Below are 12,787 nucleotides of genomic sequence, written 5' to 3' on the forward strand. Positions count from 1 at the left end.
CAAAAATACAGAATATAAAAAACTATAAGACTGAAAAAAGTCCATAGGCAATAGTCCAAATCCATACTGAAAAGTGCAGAAAATCCTCGATAACGTTCTCTGGGCACTGTGGCAGGCCACACAAGCTCCCTACCAACAATCAGAAGACAGACAGCTGGTGCTCATCTTCCACATTAGCCTCAATGTTTCCATCTCCCTCGTTGCTTTAATCAGTGAACAATGAAAGCTTTAAATCAGCAAAATGGAGTTGAACATTGACGCACCCCTCTCCCCACAATCTGCTCACCTCAAGTACCACTTTTTAGTCTCACCACATGCCCGTACCCAGCACACCTGTAATCTGCTCAGAACTCTCGCTTAACACAATCCTCCAATGCTGACTCCATTAAATCTACAATCACTACTTCTGATAACTCCCTCTAGAAATGCATATCACTTCCTGGTCTCTATAGAATCTGCAGTGCTCTCATATTTGGCTACTCCTCCTTCGAATGTCTCTCAATGCAATTGGGCTAAAAATCAGGCCCTTTTTTATGAAACTATTTGTGGACTTGTGCTATTCAGATTGTCACATTTCTCACGTTCAAACAAAAATAACTTTAAAGAATTGCCTTATAGCATTTTGGCACTGCCTGTGGTTGTGCTAGTAGGTGAATAAGTATAAATCTTTCTTTCCTTCAAGAGATTTACACAACAGAGTAATTAGAATTCCTTGTCTGTCTTGGTTTGAATACAATTTCATTTACTCGATTCACTGGAATAGAGCTTGGTGGCACAGTGGTACAACTAATAGAACTACTAGTACCAGGTTCAACCCTGACTTTGTGTAATGCTTGTGAGTTTGCATGTTCTCTCTGTGACGGTTTCCTGTGTAGATGGCAAAGTCCTCGGGCTGCAGCGCTGCATCCGAAATAGTGGGAATGAGCCACATCTCCAATAAGCAAAATATGCAGAAGCCCATCATGTCCCTCTGGTATAGCAACCTTGCTCTGAGGGCTTCAACTTTATTTTCTAGAGACTGTATATTCACCAGCAGGATAGCAGGGAGTGTATGCGGGTGGGGGGGGGGTGGTGTGGGGATGGTTGTGTAAGGGCTCTGCCCTTCAATCTTACTTGCAGACCAGCACGCATTCCACATTTCATGTTTTTTTAAAAGGGAAACTGCACTTGCAACCCAAGTCTACAGTCCAGGGTCTTCTGATTTTGAGAATCGATAATTTTTAAAGAAGACAAAACGATGTTGGATGTGGGCATGGAGGGTGGGGGTGTGGGTGTAAAGTTGCAGGTGAGGGTGAGAGTGGGAAACTGGTGGAAATGATATAGATTAGGACAGGATTAGTGTACAATTGGGTGCTTAACAGTTAGTGCAGACTTGGTGGAATTAAGTTATTTGATGCTGTTTCTTTCAATGAAGACATTGTAATACATCTCAGTAGGAAGAATAAAGAAGCAATGTATTCCCTGGAAAATGAGTCCAAACAAGAATAGAGCCAGCTGACAGAATAGATACACTAACAATATGAAATTATCATTCACAAGGATTCTCAACAGCAGGGGTCCCCAACCTTTTTTGCACTGCATTGACAATATTCTTGCGAACCGGCCAAGCCGGGGGGGGTTTGCGGTTGTTCAAGTAGGGTTAAACCACCTCAACATTGCAAGTGTGCACTTTCCCTTTAAAAAAAAAATGAAACAAGAGCACCTCACCCTGCTGTCATGACTATAACCCTCCCCCACACAAAACCATGGGCTTCACGGCTGAACAGGTGAGAAGACAGCTGAAACGTCTCAACCCAAGCAAGGCTGCACGACTGGATGGTGTCAGTACCAGGGTGCTCAAAGCCTGTGCCCCTCAGCTATGTGGAGTACTTCGCCATGTATTCAACATGAGCCTGAGGCTCCGGAGGGTTCCTGTACTGTGGAAGACGTCCTGCCTCGTCCCTGTGCCGAAGACGCCGCGCCCCAGCGGCCTCAATGACTACTGACCGGTGGCATTAACCTCCCACATCATGAAGACCCTGGAGAGACTTGTTCTGGAGCTGCTCCGGCCTATGGTCAGGCCACACTTAGATCCCCTCCAGTTCGCCTACCAGCCCCACCTAGGAGTCCAGGATGCCATCGTCTACCTGCTGAACCGTGTCTACGCCCACCTGAACAAGCCAGCGAGCACTGTGAGGGTCATGTTTTTTGACTTCTCCAGTGAGTTCAACACCATCTGCCCTGCTCTACTGGGGGAGAAGCTGACAGCGATGCAGGTGGATGCTTCCCTGGTATCATGGATTCTTGATTAGTTGACTGGCAGACCACAGTACATGTGCTTGCAACACTGTGTGTCCGACAGAGTGATCAGCAGCACTGGGGCTCCACAGGGGACTGTCTTGTCTCCCTTTCTCTTCACCATTTACACCTCGGACTTCAACTACTGCACAGAGTCTTGTCATCTTCAGAAGTTTTCTGATGACTCTGCCATAGTTGGATGCATCAGCAAGGGAGATGAGGCTGAGTACAGGGCTACGGTAGGAAATTTTGCCACATGGTGTGAGCAGAATTATCTGCAGCTTAATGTGAAAAAGACTAAGGAGCTGGTGGTAGACCTGAGGAGAGCTAAGGTACCGGTGACCCCTGTTTCCATCCAGGGGTTCAGTGTGGACATGGTGGAGGATTACAAATACCTGGGGATACGAATTGACAATAAACTGGACTGGTCTAAGAACACTGAGGCTGTCTACAGGAAGGGTCAGAGCCGCCTCTATTTCCTGAGGAGACCGAGGTCCTTTAACATCTGCCAGACGATGCTGAGGATGTTCTACGAGTCTGTGGTGGCCAGTGCTATCATGTTTGCTGTTGTGTGCTGGGGCAGCAGGCTGAGGGTAGCAGACACCAACAGAATCAACAAACTCATTCGTAAGGCCAGTGATGTTGTGGGGATGGAACTGGACTCTCTGACGGTGGTGTCTGAAAAGAGGATGCTGTCTAAGTCGCATGCCATCTTGGTCAATCTCTCTCATCCACTACATAATGTACTGAGTGGGGCACAGGAGTACATTCAGCCAGAGACTCATTCCTCCGAGATGCAGCACAGAGCGTCATAGGAAGTCATTCCTGCCAGTGGCCATCAAAGTTTACAACTCCTCCCTTGGAGGGTCAGGCACCCTGAGCCGATAGGCTGGTCCTGGATTTATTTCATAATTTACTGGCATAATTTACATATTACTATTTAACTATTTATGGTTCTATTACTATTTATTATTTATGGTGCAACTGTAACGAAAACCAATTTCCCCCGGGATCAGTAAAGTATGACTATGACTAACATGTCTTTTACAGTTAGGGTTGCCAACGTTCTCACTCCCAAATAAGGGACAAAAGTAGCAGTCAAATCCCGGGACACTTTACCCCAGGAAAGACTACCATGACCATGAAGCCTTGCGCGGGCACCTGTGCGCGCATGCATGACGTACGCATGTGATGTGCACATGCGCGTACGTGCCAATTTTTTCCCCCACAAATCGCTTTTGCCTTCATCTTCCTGACTATACTGTACATACATTATTTCTACTTTATAAAGGCTGTGCATTTATCACATCATTCCTGCCTTTATTATATGTTAGTGTTATTTATTTTTGGTTTTGTGTGTTATTTGGTATGATTTGTTTGGTTATTTTCTGGGTCTGGGAACGCTCAAAAATTTTTACCATATAAATTAATGGTAATTGCTTCTTCGCTTTACGCTATTTCGGCACAAAAGGTTTCATAGGAACACTCTACCTTAGTGGGGGAAATATGGGACAAGGGCGGTCCCATATGGGACAAACCAATTTAGCCCAATATATGGGATGTCCCGGCAAATACAGGACAGTTGGCAACCCTATGTTCAAGTTCAACAGTGCGTGACAGGGAATGAGGAAAGGTGCAGCTGACTCATATCGTTTCCTCATGGCCCGATAGCACATGCTTTGCGGCCCCGTACTGGTCCACGGCCCGGTGGGTGGGGACTGCTGCTCAAGAGGGACTAGATCTCACAACACTTTAAGGAAATAGTAATACAAAAATTGAGCTCACTGCAAGAGGAATGGAACATAAAAGCAGAGAAGTTATATATAATCTGAACAGCACTCAATTTGGTCACCATGAAGTACTGTCAACTGTTAACATGTTTTTTTAAAAACACTCCAAAAATTTTTTTTTAATATTTGAAGGATACCTGAACTTACTGTTCATTTACTTGAAAGAAGACTGAATTAATATCTCTGTTTGTACTTAACTGGGTGCATTTTTCATTATTGTCTAGTACATAACATCCTTTTTCAAGCAAGACAACCAATGCCAGTCATTCAATCCACTCTCTCACAGATCCTTCAGTTCGCTGTGAAATTCATTCCCCTTCTCTACAGTTTAAAGCATTTGTTTCCTAACTTAGTTTAAACCTCATGAAAGCTACTGACCCTATTTAACTGCTTTTCCCCTATGGATACTGTCTGACCTGCTCAATATTTCTAGCGTATATTTTCCCTACAGGCTTCTTGCATAAAGATTGGTTTAGCTGTGGTCAGTTTGCAAACCCGCTAGTCTAAACTCGAACAAAGACCTCACCCACCATGCATACAGCAATAACCAGTAAATAACCCACAGAGACACACATTACTGATTTAAACAGAGCAACCACACAGAGTACCAGTAGATCCAATCCCGGATAAAAGCTCACCCAATGTAGCCCCCCGGCCAGCCTCATGGTTGCTCGGCTCCCTGTCATCGAGAAACAGCCCTCGGCCCCGCCAAACTGGGTAATAAGTTTGCGTAGATGCTGTGTGATGCACCCCACCCTGCCCAAATAACAGACAATACACCAAATACGATTAAATGATTTACAGTTTATAGATATTACTGGAACTATATAATTAATAGAGAATAAAATATAAAAGGAAAATAAAAGGTGCCACACTTATCAAAGTTCAATCTCTTCGTGCACAAAACAGTTGGAGCTCAGGACCCTTCTTCTTCACCCTGCGACCCCTCAGACCACCTTGACCGGCCGCCCGGGACCAACAACGGTGGTTGACCAGACGCTCCACACGAGTCCGTCTCCGCCTCCTCTTCTCACCGAACGCCCCGCCCAGGGTCCGACCCCGTTAGTGGACTCACCGCACCTGGTCCATCCTCTGTCTCTCTCTCTCCCGCCTTCTGCCCCAAAACAGCGCGCATACAATATCTTACAGATACACCAAAAACATAACAACCATCTCAAATGGTTCATAACATCGTCTTATTAGTAACGTGATTCAAACAAACTGCTAGCAGGAGGACTTTCTCAGCAGTTAACATAACAAAGAAGCCCTTTCAATTATAACATAACAAAGAAGGCATTTTAATTAGACTATGCAGTGACGTAAAAAAAATACCCCTTACACTTACCCAAGTCTTAAGTTGTGACTTCTATTGTGCCCATTTACTTCTATTTGTGCCAGCAACTCATCTATCTTAGCATATCGGTTAGCGTAATGCTTCACAGTGTCAGCCTGTAAGCAGTTTTTACTTTCTCCCTATGTCTATGGATGCACCAATTTCCTCCCACATTTGAAAGACATTCAGTTAGGATTACATCTTGAACTGTGTTGGTTGTTGATTTAAACAACACATTTCATTGTATGTTTCGATGTACATGTGACAAATAAAGCTAATCTTTACTTTCAGAAAAAAATTGCTTTTATCTTTCAATTTTTCTTTATCCTAACTATTTGGTAGTACATTCCCTCTCCACTGTTGAGCAGTAGGGTTACACCTTGCAGCATTCAAATCTACTGGAACACTTCCAAGATACAAGGAATTCTGTAAGATCAAAACCATTGCATTTCATCACGGTTTTGACATATTTTTATTTTCCATTATAATTTTTCTTGCAGGAATATGTAAAGTCACAGCACAAGACACAACCAGTGGCCACAGCTAAAAGAACTAACTAGGATGTTTGTCAATATTAGCAGTGAGAGTAAAACTGAGTTAATGTTACAGATGGAGAACTGACAGCAAAACCAGCAGTTCTATTAAAACAGAGAACATGTTACCTGAGATTCTTAAATTCAATTTTGAGTTCAGAAGGCTAGATAAAACTTATATTCTTATTGAATACGGGTCCCTTTCAGAATGGCAGGCAGCGACTAATGGGGTACCGCAAGGCTCAGTCCTGGGACCGCAGCTATTTACAATATACATTAATGATTTAGATGAAGGGATTAAAAGTAATATTAGCAAATTTGCAGATAACGCAAAGCTAGGTGGCAGTGTGAAATGTGAGGAGGATGTTATGAGAATGCAGGGTGACTTGGACAGGCTGGGTGAGTGGGCAGATGCACGGCAGATGCAGTTTAATGTGAGGTTATCCACTTTGGTGGCAAAAACAGGAAGGCAGATTACTATCTGAATGGTGTCAAGTTAGGAAAAGGGGAAGTACAACGAGATCTAGGTGTCTTTGTTCATCAGTCACTGAAAGTAAGCATGCAGGTACAGCAAGCAGTGAAGTAAACTAATGGCATGTTAGCCTTCATAACAAGGGGAATTGAGTATAGGAGCAAAGAGGTCCTTCTGCAGTTGTACAGGGCCCTGGTGAGACCACACCTGGAGTATTGTGTGCAGTTTTGGCCTCCAAATTTGAGGAAGGACATTCTTGCTATTGAGGGAGTGCAACATAGATTCACAAGGTTAATTCCTGGGATGGTAGGACTGCCATATGTTGAAAGATTGGAGCAACTGGGCTTGTATACACTGGAATTTAGAAGGATGAGAGGGAATCTGATTAAGGGATTAGACACACTAGAGGCAGGAAACATGTTCCCGATGTTGGGGGAGTCCAGAACCAAAGGCCACAGTTTAAGAATAAGGGGTAGGCCATTTGGAGCAGAGTTGAGGAAAAACTTTTTCACCCAGAGAGTTGTGGATCTGTAGAATGCTTTGCCTCAGAAGGCAGTGGAGGCCAATTCTCTGGATGCTTTCAAGAAAGAGTTAGATAGAGCTGTTGAAGATAGTGGAGTCAAGGGATATGGGGAGAAGGCAGGAACGGGGTACCGATTGTGGATGATCAGCCATGATCACAGTGAATGGCGGTGCTGGCTCGAAGGGCCGAATGGCCTACTCCTGCACCTATTGTCTATTGAATTTTTGAGTCCAGAAGTCCATATGAAAAATGGTGTGGTTTTCGTCAAGGTAAAGCAATGCAGGAAAGCAAAGGCAAAAAGGCAGATAGATCAGAATGGGATCTGATCCGATACTAATAGAGAGCAGGTAGCAACACTCAAGGATAAAGGAGGGAATATATGCTTGGAGTCAAGAGGATGTGGGAGGTCCTAAATGAATATTTTATATTAGTATTTACCAAGGACTTGGAGGATAGAGAGATATGAAAGTAGTGCTGGGTCTCTCAAAGAATATTAAGGTGGTAAGTCTGCAAAGCCTGACTAGATATAACCCAGATTATTGAGAGAGACAAAATACGATATTGCTGGGGCCTTGACAAATAATTTCAGGGCTTCTTCAACCACAGGTGAGGTCCTGGAGGACTGGGAAGTAGCTAATGAAGTTCAATCTTCAAGAAGAAAATAAAGATAAATCTGGAAGCTACAGACCAGTGAACCTCATATGAGTGGAAGGGAAGTTACATAGAGGATTTTTAGGGAATAAGTTGATGAACATTTGAAAAATTATGCTCTAATTAGGGGCGGAAAGCAGGCCACATCTTACTAACTTAGTAAGAACTTTTCAAGAGGTGATTACGATGATTGAAGAGCTGTTGATGTTATCTACATAGATTATAGTGAGGCATTTGACTAGGTCCCCCCATGGAAGGCTCATCCAAACGATTAAGGTGTGTGGGATCTACGCAAATTGGCTATTTGGATTCAGAAGTGGCTTGTTAATAGAAGAAAGAGGGTAGTGATGGATAGGACTTATTCTAGCTGAAGATTTGTGACTAGAGGTATTCCACAGGGATCCGTACTGGGTCCTCTGCTGCTTGTGATAAAAATGACCTGGATGAAAACATATACAAGTATGTTAGTAAGTTTGCAGACAATACAAAACATTGGTGGTGGTATTATAGATCACATAGACGACTGCCAAAGAATACAGCGGATATAGATCAGTTGCAGATATGGGTGGAGAAATAGGCAGATGAAGTTTAACCTGGCCAGATATGAAGCACTGCACTTTGTGAGATCAAATGTAAAGAGACAGTATCCTGTTAATGACAAGACACCTCACAGTGTTGATGTGCAGCGGGATCTTGGGGTCCAAGTCCAAATCTGCCTGGAAGTTACTATATAGGTTGATACAGTAAAGGCAGCATATGGCATTCTTACTCTGTATCAAATTAAATTCAAGAGTCGGGAAGTTAAGTTCATAAAACTCTTAGTGTCCATTTCTGTTGTGCCATTACAGGAAGGTGGTTGAGGTGTTGGAAAAGGTGCACAAGAAGCTTACTGGGTGAGAGAACATATGCTGTCAGAGGTTAAACAAACCTGGATTTGTTTTCCGTGAAGTGGCAGAGGCTGAGGGGGGATCTGATAGAGGTTTCTAAGATTATCAGATTGAAATGTCTAATATCAGAGGCCCTGTGAAGGTAAGAGGGGTTAAGTTCAAAGCTGATGTGGGACACAATTCACACACACACACACACACACACACAGTGATGGGTATCTGGAACGTACTGCTAGGGATGGTGATGGAGGCAAATACAGCTGACATATTATCAGGAATGTTAGATAAGCACATGAAGGTGCAGGAAATGGAAGCATATGGACACCACGTCAACGGAAAGGATTAGTTTAGTTGGGTATTTGGTTACTAATTTAATTAGTTTGGCACAATATGGTGGGCCAAAGGGTTTTACCTGCGTTGTACATTTTAAATATTTCATCTTATTGAATGGCAGCGCAGACACGAAGTGCCCAATGGCCTCCACCTGCCTCTCGCTCATACTAATGTGGTGTGAAATACAGAAATGCCTAACTTCACAAATATAACATGTCACTTTAAGAAAACAGTAGTACATGGCAAAGAATGAAGCGACGAGAGTGTAAACGGCTATCAACAGCCATGTTTTTGGGCAGATAGTTATATTTACAACTGACAGTAAATCACGTGACCAGCAAACAATAACTGGCAGCCTTAATCAACAAAACCTCAAAAAAGTTAACCTTGCAAATAGAAAACAGGTTGCAATTGGACCCACAAGGATAGATTCAAAAGCATTAACAGCGTGAACAGCGGAATTACCAGATCAAGCCGACACCAGGACAAGAACTGCACCGGTTCGCAGAGTCGCCAGTATCTGTTAAAATGCGGCGGCTGATACGCTGGGCCTGAGAAGAGGGGCGCGGCTGTTGCTCTCGCACGGTTCTGGGCAGCCAGCAGTTTGATTGCAGCGCAGGCTCTAGATCATTAGCTGCCCCGCAAAGGGACAGCGACAGCTGCCCTAGTTCGGCCCGCTGTAAGCGCCTGGGAAGGAGGAGGCGCTACCGCCACTGTCCCGCTTCCCGCACCGACTGGCGCCCGCCATCTGCCCAGCTCAAACAGGCCGACGTCACCTGGCAACCAGGCCCGCATCCTATTGGCTGTGACTGACGGAGACATTTCCGGGTCGGTTCCTGCCACATGGCTACTCCAGGGCAATGGAGCTGTGCTTCTCTGCCGTCTCTTTACATGAATTCCTTCAAACGTGGAATCTCTCTGGGATTACCTCCTCGCAACTGCAGTATCTAACTGTTGCTATCATTCTCTGCTCTCCTGCGTTACTATTCCGACCTATTGTACCCAAATGTCCTGAAATCCACAGCGGATTTGAGAACTAAACCAGAGTACAGAATGAAGCCATTCAGTCCATGGATAAAAGATCAACCATCCCACTCATCTTGTCTGGTACTTCATGAAAACTCTTGTCATAAATATTTACGACAAAGTTAGGCAGTAATTTCACATGCACATATCATGGGACAGCATACAAAACACAAGAGGGATTCAGCAAATCAGGCAGCATCTATGAAGAAGAATAAATATTCAGAAGGCATTTGATAAGGTGCCACACATGAGGCTGCTTAACAAGATAAAACCCTATGGTGTTATAGGAAAGATACTGGCTGGCATGGATAGAGGAATGGATGACAGGCAAGAGGCAACGAGTGGGAATAAAGGGGGCTTTTTCTAGTTGGCTGCCAGTGGCTAGTGGTGTTTCTCAGGCGTCAGTATTGAGACCACTGCTTTCACATTGTTTGCCAATAATTTGGATAATGGAACTGATGGCTTTGTAAAAAAGTTTACGGATGATATGAAGATAGGTGGAGGGGTAGATAGTGCTGAGGAAGCAATGCAATTGCAGCAGGACTTAGACAAATTGGAAGAATGGGTAAAAAAGTGGCAGATGTAATACAGTGTTGGGAAATGTATGATAATATATTTTGGTAAAAGGAAGAATAGTGCGGACTATTATCTAAATAGGGAGGAGGTTCAAACATCAGAGGTGAAGTGGGACTAAGGAGTCCTCGTGCAGGACTCCCAGAGGGCTAATTTACAGGTTGAATCTATGGTAAAGAAGGCAAATGTAATGTTGGCATTTATTTCAAGGGGAATAGAATATAAAAGCAAAGAGATAATGCTAAGGCTTTATAAGACAGTAGTCAGGCTGAACTTGGAGTATTGTCAACAGTTTTGGGCCCCTTATCTCTTTATTGTCATTGGTGCCATCTTACCAGTGCCCTATACTAGAGTAATAGGACTTCTTTACTCCTGAAACCCTCTAGTTATAAAGACTAACATATCATTTACCTTTCTATTTAGCTTGCTACAAATGTTTATTTGGCCTTTATTAATGAGTACAAGCATACCTTGGTGCATTTGAATATCAATACTATATAATCTCACTATTGAATGAATCATATGCTTTCTGATTATGTTCAACAAATGTCTTCAGTCAGGGAGTCATCAGAGTGTGGAATGAGCTGCCAGCACAGGTGGTGCTTGCGAGCTTGATTTCAAAAAGTTTGGATAGCTACATGGATAGAAGAGGTATGGAGGGCTATGGTCCCAATGCAGTGTGATGGGAGTCGGCAGTTTAAATGGTTTTGACATCGACCAGATGGGCCAAAGGGCCTGTTTCTGTGCTGTACTTCTCCATGACTCTGAAAATCAAAGTAAATGACATCCACTTTCTCTCCTTTGTCCATGCTGCTTGTTACTTCATCAAAGAACATTAACAGAATTGTCAGGCAAGATTTCCCTTGACAGAAGCCATGCTGACTTTGGCTTATTTTATCATTCATCTCCGAGTTCCTTGAAACCTCATCCTTAATAATAGACTCCAACACTTTCCCAACCACTGAAGTGAGGTTAACTGGTCTATAATTTCCTTTCTCTTGCTTTCCTCCCTTCCTAAAGAGTGACATTTGCAATCCTCCAGTCCTCCAGGACCATGCCAGAATCAAGTGATTCTTGAAAAATCATAACCAATGCATCCACCAACTCTTCAGCAACCTCTCTCAGGACTCCGGGATGTAGTCCATCTGGCCCAGGTGACTTATCCACTTTAAGACCTTTGAGTTTGCCTAGAACTTTTTCCCCTGTAATAGCAGTGGCACTCACTCCTGCTTCCTGACACTCATGGACCTCTATCACACTGCTAGTGTCTTCCACAGTGAAGACAGGTGCAAAGTACCCATTAAGTTCATTTGCCATTTCTTTGTCCCCCACTACTACCTCACTAGCATCATTTTCCAGTGGTCCAATATCAACTCTCTCCTCTCTTTTACTCTTTATATAACTGAAAAAACTTTTGGTATCCTGCTTTATATTATTGGCTAGTCTGCACTCATATTTCATCTTTTCTCTTCTTATAGCTTTTTTAGTTGCCTTTTGTTGGATTTTAAAAGCTTCCCAATCATCCAACTTCCCACTCATTTTTGATACTTTATATGTCCTTACCTTGCTTTTTATGCAGTCCTTAACTTCCCTTGTCAGCCATGGTTGCTTACCCCTGCCATTTTAGAACTTCTTCCTCTGCGGGACTATTTTTATCCTGTGCCTTGTGAACTATTCCCAGAAACTTCAGCCATCACCCCCGCCATTATCCTCCTCCAATTCACCTCGACAAGCTCCTCTCTCATGCCTCGGTAATTCCCTCTATTCCATTGTGATACTGATACATGTGAGTTATGCCTCTCCCTCTCAAATTGCGGTATGAATTCAATCATATTATGATCACTGCTTCCTAAGGGTTCCTTTATGTTAAGCTCCCTAATGAGATCTGGGCTGTTACACAACACCCAAGTTAAGATAGCCTTTCCCTGAATAGACTCAAGCACAAGTTGCTCTGAAAAGCTATCTCGTAGGGATTTAACAAATTCCCTTTTTTGCGATCCAACATCAACCTAATTTTCCCAATCCCCTTGCATATTGAAGTCCCCTATTACATTTTTTCATTACCCTTATTACATGCCTTTTCCAGTTCCCTTTGCAATCTCAACCCCACATCTTGGCTACTACTTGGAGGGATATCCACTGTCCAAGGCGTAGCTGATTGGAGATCCATGGATGAGGTTTTTGGAGCTTCTGTTGGTGTTTCTTTAGCATTAGGTTTTATGGGATGGGGTTGCTAGCCCCATGGTCAACCCTCCTCCTTTCACCTCCGGGCTTGTGACCATCCATGGCGGAGTTTTGGGGGATGATTAAGGACCCAGAATTGGCAGATTGCAAAAATCTCATAGCATTGACCAGAGTGATTACAGAGGTGGGGAGGGACAAGGCAAAG

General features: G+C 43.6%; 1 protein-coding gene across 6 annotated transcripts in view; it reads right to left on the minus strand.

Annotated features, from left to right (window-relative positions):
- The window catches only part of LOC134352009 (centriolar coiled-coil protein of 110 kDa-like), a 62,649-nt gene extending 53,101 nt beyond the window's left edge, over positions 1-9,548 (minus strand). For all 6 annotated transcript variants that reach the window (XR_010019324.1, XM_063059047.1, XM_063059043.1 and 3 more), the window contains exon 1: positions 9,265-9,548. The gene's annotated coding sequence lies outside the window, so the exon portion shown is untranslated. The remainder of the gene's footprint in view (positions 1-9,264) is intronic.
- Positions 9,549-12,787: the final 3,239 nt, after the last annotated feature.

The sequence above is a fragment of the Mobula hypostoma genome, chromosome 9 (assembly GCF_963921235.1).
Source record: "Mobula hypostoma chromosome 9, sMobHyp1.1, whole genome shotgun sequence".
Taxonomy (NCBI): domain Eukaryota; kingdom Metazoa; phylum Chordata; class Chondrichthyes; order Myliobatiformes; family Myliobatidae; genus Mobula; species Mobula hypostoma.